The sequence below is a fragment of the Aulonocara stuartgranti genome (assembly GCF_965226115.1).
Source record: "Aulonocara stuartgranti genome assembly, chromosome: 14".
NCBI lineage: Eukaryota > Metazoa > Chordata > Actinopteri > Cichliformes > Cichlidae > Aulonocara > Aulonocara stuartgranti.
The window spans coordinates 21,945,090-21,956,994 of NC_138950.1; positions in this window are offsets into that span (position 1 = coordinate 21,945,090).

Consider the following 11,905-nt stretch of genomic DNA (forward strand, 5'->3'; position numbering starts at 1 on the left):
TAATGTAGCCACTACCCTTAAGCGGAGGTGATGGAAAAGGCTTTATAAAACTATTCACAGATGCAATTTTACTGCAGAGATACTCTGATGTTAAATATGGGATTATTTTTACCAACATACACGGAAAGTGAATTAAAAGTGTAAAATGTTTATAAGTGGCATTTTCTTTATCGTCGTTGGAACATAGATTAATTGATCATCTCAGTCAGCTCTCGTTAAATTCAAGACGCGCAGCCACGTACACCCGGCCACTCTAACAGATGTATAAACAGTTAGTCTGACCTTGTTCACAAGTTGAAATAGAGCTTAACAACAAACATACCGCTGACCTGTTTGACATGTGACATTTGGGAACTTGTTCTAGTCAGTGTCCTCTTCTTCAGCTGTAACAACATCTGTGCCTGTGTCATGTGTGCATACGTGCATTCATCCACATGCTAACAAACAGTAGACGAGGCATATTTATGTTTGGGTGATTTTTTTTAACCTTTGTGGTCAGAGCTACGAAGGAAGAAAAGACATGTCTATGGTGAGAAACGGTTGACTTCTTGCCATAAACTATTCACTATTACTCTTAAAATTTCTTCTTTCATCCACGTAGATGCTTCAGAGCTGTGTCAGAACAGAATGTCTAACATGCATATAAAATGTGGAGCAAACATTTGGGTCTATGGTGGGAATCTGAGAGAGGCAATCTGATCTTTAGACTTATTTTTTATTAGCATTCACTGGTCCCTGAAAGTCCTGATAAAGGCCGCACTCAAGGGCAGCATGGCTGTATCCTGCAAAGAGATATTATTATTTATTATTTTATTTTATTTCATTAACGTCACCACGACAGGGCACAGGGTGATGTGCCTTATGTTTTGCTGCTGGTTTGGCCAAACTTCTGGAGGACACAGGCTCCTGTTGTGTTTAAAACAAGACTTTTGCTCACTGCTTCAACAAGGGTAATTTTAGAGGCAAACAGCAGCTGTAACATCCGCTTGACTCTGTGAATAAAATGAGTATGCTATGTACATACATGTGCATTGTTATTTTTGTCCTATAGAAAATCTGTATTAAAAAAAATAAAGTAAATGAAACATACAGGGAGTGCAGAATTATTAGGCAAATTAGTATTTTGTCCACATCATCCTCTTCATGCATGTTGTCTTACTCCAAGCTGTATAGGCTCGAAAGCCTACTACCAATTAAGCATATTAGGTGATGTGCATCTCTGTAATGAGAAGGGGTGTGGTCTAATGACATCAACACCCTATATCAGGTGTGCATAATTATTAGGCAACGTCCTTTCCTTTGGCAAAATGGGTCAAAAGAAGGACTTGACAGGCTCAGAAAAGTCAAAAATAGTGAGATATCTTGCAGAGGGATGCAGCAGTCTCAAAATTGCAAAGCTTCTGAAGCGTGATCATCGAACAATCAAGCGTTTCATTCAAAATAGTCAACAGGGTCGCAAGAAGCGTGTGGAAAAACCAAGGCGCAAAATAACTGCCCATGAACTGAGAAAAGTCAAGCGTGCAGCTGCCAAGATGCCACTTGCCACCAGTTTGGCCATATTTCAGAGACATGGCCAAGGTAAGAAAGGCTGAAAGACGACCACCACTGAACAAGACACACAAGCTGAAACGTCAAGACTGGGCCAAGAAATATCTCAAGACTGATTTTTCTAAGGTTTTATGGACTGATGAAATGAGAGTGAGTCTTGATGGGCCAGATGGATGGGCCTGTGGCTGGATTGGTAAAGGGCAGAGAGCTCCAGTCCGACTCAGACGCCAGCAAGGTGGAGGTGGAGTACTGGTTTGGGCTGGTATCATCAAAGATGAGCTTGTGGGGCCTTTTCGGGTTGAGGATGGAGTCAAGCTCAACTCCCAGTCCTACTGCCAGTTTCTGGAAGACACCTTCTTCAAGCAGTGGTACAGGAAGAAGTCTGCATCCTTCAAGAAAAACATGATTTTCATGCAGGACAATGCTCCATCACACGCGTCCAAGTACTCCACAGCGTGGCTGGCAAGAAAGGGTATAAAAGAAGAAAAACTAATGACATGGCCTCCTTGTTCACCTGATCTGAACCCCATTGAGAACCTGTGGTCCATCATCAAATGTGAGATTTACAAGGAGGGAAAACAGTACACCTCTCTGAACAGTGTCTGGGAGGCTGTGGTTGCTGCTGCACGCAATGTTGATGGTGAACAGATCAAAACACTGACAGAATCCATGGATGGCAGGCTTTTGAGTGTCCTTGCAAAGAAAGGTGGCTATATTGGTCACTGATTTGTTTTTGTTTTGTTTTTGAATGTCAGAAATGTATATTTGTGAATGTGGAGATGTTATATTGGTGTCACTGGTAAAAATAAATAATTGAAATGGGTATATATTTGTTTTTTGTTAAGTTGCCTAATAATTATGCACAGTAATAGTCACACACACAGATATCCCCCTAAAATAGCTAAAACTAAAAACAAACTAAAAACTACTTCCAAAAACATTCAGCTTTGATATTAATGAGTTTTTTGGGTTCACTGAGAACATGGATGTTGTTCAATAATAAAATTATTCCTCAAAAATACAACTTGCCTAATAATTCTGCACTCCCTGTAATCTGCAGTTAAAATATTCAGAATATCAGACTATTTAATGGAAATAATATATGAATATTCTGGTTATCTCTCCTATAGTTAGATTTCAGGAAATTTAAATCAAGGTGACTGGAGTGTAGACTCAGATACCACAGCTATAAGGTTAAGGTCTAATTTGTTGGCCTACAGTAGCTGACCCCGTTTGTTTTTTGAAATCTTGCTTTTGTTTTTAATTCATTTGAACTTGTCCTGGACTGACTGTCAGCACCTGAGGCTCAAGTAAAGCTGAAAACTGTCCGATCCCAGGTGTATACTAACAGGGCAAGATTTTTGTGACCTGATAGCACTGAACAACATTTTTACTCAATATTTCTGATGTGTCATGTTGACCAGCGTTCCCCAACCTTTTTGCGCCACGGACCAGTTTATGCCCAACAATATTTTCATGGACCAGCCTTTAAGGTGTCGTGGATAAATGCAACAAAATAAAACTAGTACCGGTACCGAAAAAAAGGTTTATTCATAACACATGTGAAAACTATGGAAAAGACACACACACACACACGTTTTACAGTCCTGTGGATTTTGAGTGTGTCTGTGTTCTTTTTCACCAGTCTGAGCTGGTGTGGATGTGCATTTAAATGTGTGTCTGTGATGCCATGCACTTTGTCTCCTACCCTGGAGTGAGGTTTATTTTTGAGGTGATGCATGATGGTTTGCTCCCACAGGACACTCGTGCTGTCAAAACAAATCACTCGGTGTGTGTGTGTGTGTTTATGTATGTCTCCACATGGCTGGTTTATTTCTTTTATGCATCTGCCCCTATTAATGCTTACAGTGCATGTATGTGGCTATGGATAGATTACTTTGCATGTGTGCATGCAGACTTTGTATGTGCAATAAAGCTATTTTACTTCAGAGCCCTTAAAGTGAAAAATTCGAGCTGTAACTGTGTATATATTTTCAACAAAAAACCAGGCAGCAGCTATAGCTACTATGTCACATACAGCAGGTTTACTTTATATATATATAAATGTATATCGTGTTTTTATATGTTTTTGACCAGCATCAATAATAAACTATGGTATTCAAAAGAACCACTGAAGAATAACCATACTCTGATCCAGCACTGATAATAGAAACAGTCTCCTTGTGCAATCATCAGCCACCTTATTATGTACACCTTGCAATTTTTAGACCAGGAACGTGTCCAGAAGGGGGGCATGGGGTGGCAGCCCTCCTCCCCTGAAATTTGATTAGATAAGCTTTATTTTCAGTCTCTGAAACCAGCTGAGTGTTTCCTTGGCTGTGTGTTTGGGATCATTGTCTTGCTGAAACATCCACCCTCATTTCATCTTTATCATCCTGGCAGATGATGGCGGATTTTTCCATTCATTCTTCACCAAAAAAGCTCCACATCATGATGTTGTTATGGTGTTTTTGGGGTGATATGCAGTGCCTTTTGACCTCAGAACATGGTGTCTATTATGGCATCCAAGGAGTTCAGTTTTGGTTTGGTTATCTGACCAGACAACGTGATTTAGTGCATCACTTAGTGACTTTGAAACAATGGTACCTGCCAGTTGGAGGTCTTCTGAAGCTCTCCACAGGTGCTTCGTAACTCTTAGTGTTAGGATTGCTTTCTAAATACTGATAGATTTCATTTGGTGTCGTAACTTTCTATACCTTTTTGCACCTCCCTTTCTTCACGTGTTCAATACTGTTTCCTTGTGTCCTTTCTCATAATTACACATAATTTATGGACATCTATGGTTTGATTACTGTGCATGATTGGACTGGATGGGTTGTTATCGACATCTGGTGAGAATTTCATGTCAATAGTACCTTTAGAAGATATTTACTTGTTGACATGTTTAATACTTATTTTACCGGCTGTATATTTAAAGCCTTATGCTGCCCCACGTTTCACATAATAAATCTAATAGGTCACATGAGCCTGAAAATGATGTTTTCCATGTCAACTCTTTAATCAATTTTTCAATGCTAAAATATTGTACTGTTGTTATTGAATTTTCAAACTTTCTTAAGCACTGCACATGCTCTGACAAAAATTATTGTGAAATTAGTGTGACTTTGGTTTTTGACATTTATTCCATATTTTAACAATAATTAAAGTTATGTGTTGTGTTTTTGTGATTTAAGTATTTTGTGTAAAAGCAAATGAACCAAAAAGTCTGTAAGGTTATGAGGAAATCCTTTTTGAGGGTCGATATTGACTGATCTCTCACTACAGTTTCAATCACAGTGCAATGCCTTATAACACAAAGTGTTACAGTGAATTTGTGGAAGAAACAACATATTCTGTGGGGGGCAGGTGCAGGGCACCGGATCAAATCTAAGGTCTAAATCCACTGTGGCAGCTGTGACGTTGCTCTGACGTGCGGATGTGTGTCAGTGCCTGAAGGGGAATTGATTTTGTGCATCCAAGGCTATTCCCCGAGGACTCGCAAAAGTTGACCATGATCATAGCTCATTAACACACACACACACACACATAGACATTTACATGTCTATGTGTGTGTGTGTGTTAATGAGCCATTCCAAAACACAGTTATCAGTCTATTTTATTAACCCAGCTGATTGCTTTTGTTACTGGCAACAGATGGTAGGAGACTTTCTAATCAGCCCTTCATGCGTTTACTTTCAATTGTCGTTGTATTTGGTCCACATAACTCTCTTAAATTCTGCAGCACTCTTTTTTCCCGTCAGCTGACTTTGTTTTATCTTCATCTGCCATTTTCTGCCAGGTCTAATGATATTTGATGTTAAACCACAAAATTATCATTTGAGACTTAATAGTTATGTAATATGTTTCTAAACCAAATTCACTGTTACATTAAATGTATTAAAGTTACTACTCAAACAAGTATGTTCTTACATACCTTTTCCTGCACACTTAAATTGAAATCCTCATTCATGTTGAGGAAAAACACTTCAGAATGGTGTAAAAAGTAGGCCTATGTGGCTGGGACCACTTGATCCTACTCTGTCACCATGATTATTACATATGCAAAATGGCATACAACATTAGCGGTCATGCGTTTTTAAAATCTTAATATATAATAGCCCACAGATTTCTGTGGGACCTGAGCTCTTTTTGCTACCACGGGTATCACTGCCTGGTGGCCACTAAAAAGAATGCAGCTTTGAAGAACCTTGCAGACTCAAAAGCTATGTCCATCTTTCATGCAGACTACCCCAAGAGTTGATCCAGGAGTTGAAGCTGTATCACGACCGCTTTCATAAATACTTCAGGGTTTCAGCGGGCAGTTCGAGCTCTTGTTGGCAGAGTTGGGAACGCTTCTCAGGAGGCAGAGAAACAATTTCAGAGAGTTGATCGACCCGGAGCAGCATCCAGCTGTGTGTCTGAGGTAAAATAGTATTATTTTACTATTTCCATATCATTGCATATTCATGCAGTATATATTCAGTACTGGTGCTCATTTTGAGCTAGGAGCATCCTGTTTGCCAAATGCAGTCTGTTTATTGGCATTTGAAAAATTGGAAAAGTAGAAGTACAGATACCTGGGTTAAAAAACACTCTAGTAAATGTTGAAGTACCGAAGCAACTCTTTTGCTCAAGTAAAGGTGAAAAATTACAGGCTCTGAGAATACATGAGAATACAAAAATTATTAAAAATTAAATTCTAATTGTAATTTATGTATGTAGTTTGAATCTGTGATATAGGACCTCTGCAGTCAAAGAGAATTCAGCAGTTTCACAGCTATCCTGGCTGATGTCCATCCCCTACACTGACACTTAGTGTAACCTAAATCTAACCATGAACACCACAGCCTCTGTGCACCGGTCCAACACAGAGCTTTACTGTGAATTCATCCTGGACAAACCTACCCAGTATTTTCATGCAACATTTGAAAAACAAAGTTAGCATAGCTTATTTTGTTTTGCAGGACATTTCACAAAACGAAAATACATAATTTATCAAAACCCATCATATACAAATCAAATAAGTGAGTAACATTATGACATCACATGTAAGTGTTATATAGTTTATCGAGTGTCACTGAGCAGTCTTTACCTTTTAATCTAACCTGTCCTGTCTTTCTCCATCTCTGAGTGAAGTTAGCTCGCACTCTTTTCTCTCCCTGTGAAATACAGCAGCTGGACCTTTAGCTAGCAACATAGTGTGCAACATTCGATTTGTAAAGTCCTTAACTCTACTATTTCTGCCCTCTCCCACTTAACTTCCTTATTTGGCCCTCACACACTCAGATGTAGGTGCCCCAGTTACTTATAGAAAATAGGACAGTGACTGTGGATGTGTGTCTGTAGGGCACTTTTTCCTGCACACATAAGAAATGGGTGAGCAAATGTCATACTACAGAAGATGCTCTGTGTGTATGTGCTTGTTTTTGTCGTCTGTTCCTAGTCTGACTAGCTAATGTGTAGTGATCACCTTAATCGTTTTGCAGATTGAGCCTTGAAATTTTAGGATAGGTGTGCTGGTTCATGTTAGCTTTGCAGTAGAATCTCCCTGTAAGAAGCACACATGTTATTTAACTTATTGAGCGTGGTATTAAACTTCCTGTTTTGTCCTCTGTTAGCCGTATTTTAGAAATGTCAAGGGTCCTGAAATGCAAATTATTTCCCTTTGCTGTATTGGAGTATTTATGTTAACAATAAATGACTAGTTGTGAATGGAAAGTTCATATCTCTTCATATCTGCTGAGCTCACCTCAACTCTTAACCTTTAAATTAAGGTGTTTTCAGTCCCATTGCCACAAGTGTATAAAATCAAGCACCTTTTCAAATACATCCAGTAAATAAAACTCTAGAAGGATGTGCTGTTTAGGTAAAGCCAGACTAGATATGTCACCTTTTGCAGGATTTGCAAAATTGACAAAACTCTGAGAATGAGGCCCTTTACATTGTATTAAATGAAAATAAATATATGAAAACATATGAAATCAGACACAATATGTCACGGTCTGGCTGGCAGACCGTGGGGATGTGAGAAATGAGGACCCAAAATGCAGGACTTGGCGCTGAAGGCAGTGCGTTTATTTACAGTGGTGACAATCCAAACAACAATAAATTCCCCGTGCGATCCCAACTCCCGTTCCGTGTCTTCTCCTTTATCCCGTGCTCCGTGCTCTGTCTCCGTTCCCTGTGTACTGTCCGTGTGCTGCCTCCTGGTCGCCACAATTCCTCCTGAGAAACACGCATACAAAAGGCAGTCGTGAGTACAAAACCTAACGGCAGACTTGCACTAACCTTGCACGATAAACTAAGACTGACAGGAAGTCACTCAACGATCCAGCGTCGAGGAGCTCTCAGCCACACTGTTTTGAAGCTCCTCTGACGAGGCTTGATCGGCGCCAGGTGTGTGTGGATTCCTGGGTGGGACCGGTCAGCTGGCAGGGCCACACCCACCAGGCCTAGAAGTGCCTGCCACGACGCACCCTCACACACATGCACACACCCATAAACACCTGACAGTACACCAACACGGAAAACAGGACAGCAGACACAACCATAATAACAATAACCACAATAATAATGATAATAACTACAATAGTAGTCCAGACTGCTCACGGACCCCGAATCCCTGGAACTGGGTCCGTGACACAATAGGCAACAGTGTGGATTTAGGTTTGTAGTCATCCCATTTAAGAGCACGTGCACTAATTACATGGCATTTGCACTAATACTGAGGGTTACTGAGTGTCAGTGTAATTCCATGCTGTACAAAAGCTATCACATTAACTCACTGACTAATCTCAGTCAGGTGCATCAGGAGGATTAGATAGAAAATGGAAAACACACACCAATGCCTCTAATGTCATATTGTACATACAGTATACATGCATCTTAGGCGATATTAATGCAGTACTGTTTCAAATCTAGCAAAAAACAAACAAAAAGAAAATAAAGGCATGCACTGGCCTTTTTTTTTGCACTGTTTATGATTTCTCCTGCAAACCAAACTTTGGTTGATTGTGGACTCAGAATGAAACATTGCCACTGAATAATGTATGACTCTGAAGTGGAACCAGCCTGAGCGATAGAGGATTATAACGAATTCCAGTGGCACATAGAAGTCAGTCCTCTTATCCGTTGCTGAAACACTGCTTCATATCTGAGCAAACATGAAGCTCAAAGCTTGGATTGAGAAAAAAAAAGACTCGGGGCCGTGTACGCCATATCTTCGCCGACTCCAAGCTCCTACATCAAAGTACCACCACGCTCCCTCAGAAGTAGCAAAGTTTTAAGTATCCACAAGAAAGAAAATGCAGGAGAAGAGAAGAAAAAATCCACTCTGAATATATTTTCCAGCCGACCAGACAGACATAACAAAGTCAGTCTATGACACTACAGTAAATCACTTTAGGCTTCAGCTCACAATCTGTTCTCACTGAAGTAGTGGCTTGGCAAGTCAAAAAAGCATGAATATGAAAATATCAAATTCTTTGCTTTCAGTCATTCTGTTGTGGATACACATGTATCCTTAGGCTTATTGTCTTGGCTCATGAGTCCACCCCTTCTAAACTTCAAGCCATGGACTGCTGCCCTGAAATTCCCCTGTAAAATTTCTTCATGCAATTTTCAGTTCATTGTTCCCTGATGATGATTGCAAGTCCAAGCCCCGAGGTACCAAAGCAGCTCCAGAATGATGCACTCCACCATCGTTCACAGTCAGGCTGAAGGTTTTTGTGTTGTTGTGCAATGCCTTTTCCCCCCTTCCAAACAAACTGGTTTGCAGTCAAAAAAAGTCAAGTTTTATTTCACAGGTTGGTGGATCATCCAGATGATCTTTTGAAAAGATCTTTATACCATTTTCTAGTTTGTTCACCCCTGTAATGTATCATCTGCACGTGAAAGTTATTATAATAAAGGCATGGTTAAATCTAAGAGGCCCAAAATGTGCCTAGAAAATATCGCCTGCCTAATTACACCACCAGCACCAGCCTGACCATTAATACGAGGCAGAATGGCAAAACTCCATGCTTTCATGCTGTTTATGTCAAAATTTGACCCTGATATCTGTATGTCACAGCAGAATTTGGTTGTATTTGAATTACTGTCGCCTTTTACCAGCTCGAAGCAGTCTGGCCATTCTCCTTCTGGTATCAATAAGGCATTTCCATCAGAAGAACTGCTGCTCACTGGATATTTCTCTCTTTTTCAGACCATTCTGTGTAAACCCCAGAGATGGTTGTGCTGGAAAATCCCAGAAGATCACCAGTTTCTGAAACACTCTGAGCAGCCCGCCTGGCACCAACAACATTCAGAGTCCATTAAACCAACTTTCTTCCTTATTCTGATGCTGCGATTGAACTTCAGCACGTTGCCTTGGTTATGTCTATGTGCCCAGATGCACTGAGTTGCTGCTTTGTGATTGGCTGATTAGATATTTGCTTTAACAAGTAGTTGAACAGGTGTGCCTAAAAAGCTTCTGTGCATAAAAACACAGAAGTGCTGATACAGAGATTTTATAAACTTATAAAAACGTTGGACAGAGAAAGGCTAGCTGCTCGCCTCTGTTTAAGCTAAGCTAATATGCTTCCAACTACACTCTGCTGGGAAATAAATAAGTGTAGTTTCCAGAATTCTTGATGCATTTTTGAAGTAAATGCAAAGCAAAGCATATGTCACATCGGCAGCTGGCATAAATCACCTCGAGTAGATGAGAATGTCATCATATTGAATCATTAAACAAAGTAATGGACACATTAAAGGATGAAATAAAATTAATGAAATGTCAGGCGCAGCTGAAAACGTATTACTTACCAGCTCAGCAAACAAGTGCACCCATTACGTGAGCTTTCCTTCCTATGTGGGATTGGCTTCCTAATCACTCAAGCGCAAAGTCTTCAGTGGACTTGTTAGGTTCATAAGTTACAACAGGGTTTTATGTTTTGTTTTACACGTTGTTTGCAAGGCAATGGTTAAAAATGTTATTTTGAAATCGAGTCTAATTTTAAAAACATACCAGTGAAAGTTTAAATGCAGCAGAAACTGTTCTCCTGCTCTTCCTCCATCAGAAGAAACATGACTCTTATCCTCAACAGCAGGCAGGTGGATTTCATCTCTCACTTCAAGCTAAACTCAGTCTCATGCCCAAAGCAGTCTTGTCTCCAGCCCACATATAAGACAAAAAAAAGAGAGAAAATCTATTCCCGTGGTCTTGTCTCTGACACATCAGTAAACCTGAAGCAACTAAAAATGGTCTCTCTCTGAGGAAAGCCTGTGGGCCTCCAGTCTGACCCCGCTGCCTCCTCTCTCCTCTTCACCGCTGCAGCTAACGTAAGATTTAAGACGATGAGGAGGCAAATGAATTCACTCCAGCTGCAGACAACGACGGCACGCATATGTCATTTCAAGTTGTATACAGATACAACTCTGTACAGGCTCAGCAACATACACTTGAATCAGTGCACTTTTTCTCTGACATTTCAACACTATGTTATCTGTCACATATACAAGTGTAAACAAAAGGACTCCATAAAGCCACCTGGAGAGTAGGTTGCCATTAGATCAATACCCACAAGTCCTGTCTGTTCTCTCGGAAGGCTAAGGATAGCTAGAAAAAAGAGAGCGATGAAGATGAGCAGCAGATTCTGCAGGTTGGGTTAAACAACCAGTCCGTGCCATTGTGTGGGTCTCAGACAACCAATGTTTGCCTTTGATTACAATTTGAAGGCAGATGTGACACTGAAAGAACTCTTTGTGGCTGATTTGCTTGATGTGTTTGTGTATCTGTTCAATTCAAAGGTTAAAGCAAAAGCTAAGTGTAGGACGTTCATTGAGATTGCTAACAGACCTCTTGGCACTGATGATAGCCAACGTGTGCAGGCGAAAAGACTTACGATCACAGGTAAGAAATAATATGCGATGCAGGAAAAGAAAAGGTTAATGCGGCAGACTGACACGAGCAATCTATGAGTTAGCCTCGAGAGCAGGAGAATAAGATTGAAGGAAGGGGACGGTCAGCTGAATATGTTCAACAAAAACAGATGCTGCCAGGCAGAGTTGAGAAGAGAGGGAAAAAGAGAAAGATGAGATATGATGGCAGTGACAATGTGGAGGAAGAAAGGAGGAAAACATTCATGCAAGATAAGAGTGAAGTTAAGAAAGAGAAGCAAGGTTGAGAGACATTTACATTTAGATACACAAGGGAGGAAAGAAAGACAGCAGTAAACAAAATGAGGCTTGAGCGTGCTCAACTGTGATACTCACATACATAAAATTGTACTTGTAGCATTGGGTAGCAATGCTGAAACTCGTTAATATGCAAAGTTTTAATTGTTGACATTGAGAAAAGTTATTTTTCAGAACAATT